This window comes from Suricata suricatta, chromosome 1 (assembly GCF_006229205.1).
Source record: "Suricata suricatta isolate VVHF042 chromosome 1, meerkat_22Aug2017_6uvM2_HiC, whole genome shotgun sequence".
Classification (NCBI taxonomy): domain Eukaryota; kingdom Metazoa; phylum Chordata; class Mammalia; order Carnivora; family Herpestidae; genus Suricata; species Suricata suricatta.
In genome coordinates this window covers 4,537,905-4,540,492 of record NC_043700.1, presented here as the reverse complement: position 1 = coordinate 4,540,492, position 2,588 = coordinate 4,537,905, and positions in this window count along the sequence as shown.

Below are 2,588 nucleotides of genomic sequence, written 5' to 3'. Positions count from 1 at the left end.
ATCCATATGATCTTGTCAATAGATGCAGAAAAAGCATTTGACAAAATACAACATCTCTTCTTAATAAAAACCCTCGAGAAAGTCAGAATAGAAGGAATTGACTTAAACATCATAAAAGCCATTTACAAAAAGCCCACAGCCAATGTTATCCTCAATGGGGAAAAACTGAGAGCTTTCCCCCTGAAATCAGGGACACGACAGGGGTGTCCACTCTCACCACTGTTGTTTAACATAGTGTTGGAAGTCCTAGCATCAGCAATCAGACAACAAAAGGAAATAAAAGGCATCAGAATTGGCAAAGAAGAAGTCAAACTTTCCCTTTTCGCAGATGACATGATACTCTACATGGAAAACCCAATGATCTCCACCAGAAGCCTTCTAGAACTGATCCATGAATTCAGTACAGAAATCGTTGCATTCTTATACACTAAAAATGAAGCAGCAGAAAGAGAAACCAAGAATAGAGTTTTAAAAAAAATGAGGTTGGCTTAAGAGATCTATACCGTATCAAGCATAATAACATATACATTTAGGGGTCCCACAAAGAATATAGAAAAAAAGGCAGAAAACTCACTTAAAGAAATAATAGCCAAAATTTTTCTACCCTAAGGAAAGAAACCAATATCTAGGTCCAGAAAGCACAGAGAGTTACAAATAAAATAAACCCAAAGAAATTCATACCAAGACACATCATAATTAAAATGTCAAAAATTAAATATAAGTTGAGAATCTTTTAAAAAATAAGAGAAATACTTTTTATGTACAAGGACACCCTCATAAGAATACAAGGATATTTTTTCAACAGAAACTTTGTAGACCAGAAGGTAGGGGCTTGATAATTTCATAGTGCTGAATATAAAAAATATTCCAGCTAAATACTCTACCCGGTAAGGGACCTATTCAGAATCGAAAGAGAGATAATGAGTTCTCTAGACAAGCATAAACAAATGGAAATCATCACCACTAAACCAGATTTATAAGGAATGTTATAGAGGTTTCTTTCAGTGGAAAAGAAAACATGTAAATTATTAATAAGAAAACATGTCAAAGTAAAAACCTCTCTGGTCAAGCTAAATATATAATAAAGGTCATATATTGATCACTTGTACATGTATTATGAAGAGTGAGACAAAAGTAGTAAAAATAAGTATAACTACAACTGTTAGTTAAGGGCCACACAAAATAAAAAGGTGTAGAATGTGACATCAAAAGCATAAAATGTGGCAGAGTGTGGTAAAAATGTAGTTTTAGAATACAGTCAAGCTTAATTTTCAATCCAGTTGAGATAGATTGTTTTATATATGTAGGCTGTTATATATGATCTTCATCGTAGCCGCAAAACAAGAACCTACAGTAAATACACAAAAATAATTAGAAAGTAATTTGAGCATAACACTAAAGAAAATCATTAAACTACAAGGAAGAGAGAAAGAAAAAAAGAAAGGAACAGAGAGGAAGTATAAAACAGCCAGGAAACAGTGAACAAAATGGCAGTAAGTACATACCTATTAATAATTACTTTAAATGTAAATGGATTAAATTCTTCAATTGAAAGACATAAAATGGCTGAATTAATGAAAGATAAAGATCCATTTATTTGTTGCCTACAAAAAACTCACTTCAGATATATGAACACACACAGACTGAAAGTGAAGGGATGGAAAAAATATACCGTAAAATGGAAATCCAAGGAAAGCTTGGGTAGCTATACTTGTATATTAAAAAGTACTTTAAGACTACCATAAAATACCCCAAAAAGAGGACATTACATACTGACAAAGGGTCAATTCTACAAGAAGATGTAATGTTTGTAAATATTTACGTATCCAACATAGAAGCACCTAAATATATAAAGGAAATATTAACAGACTTAAAGGGAGAAATTGACACCACACAGTAATAGTAATAAATTTAACACCACTCTTATGTCAATGGGCATCCAGACAGAAAATCAATAAAGGAGCCTTGATTGGCACACTGGACAAGCCTTTAATGACACATTGGTCCAGATGCTTTTGTTATATGCAAAACATTCCATCTCAAAAGAGCAGAATACATATACTTCTTAAATGTACATGGACATTCTCCAGAATAGATTGTATTTAGGGCACAAAAGAAGTCTCAAAAAATTCAAGAATATTGAAATTACATCAAGCATCTTTTCCAACCATGATGATATGAAACTAGAAATCAATTACAAGGAGAAAACAACGTGCTATTCAGCAACCAGTGGGTCATTGAAAAAATCAAATGAGAAATCAAAAAAATACCCCGGAGATAAATGAAAATGGAAATGCAACATTCCAAAATCTGGGTGATGCAACAAAAGCAATTCTAAAAGGGAAGATGATAGCAATACAGGATTACATCAAGAAACAAGAAAAAAAATCTCAATTAAGTTTATACCTAGAGGAACTAAAAAAAGGAAGGACAAGGAAGAGGAGGAGGAGGAGGAAGAGGAGAAGAAGAAAAAGAATAAGCAAGGTCCAAAGTTGGGAAAAGGAAGGGTATAATAGAGATCAGAGTAGAAATAAATGAAACTAACAAGACTATAGAAAAGGTCAAATAGATTAAAATCTAATTCTTTT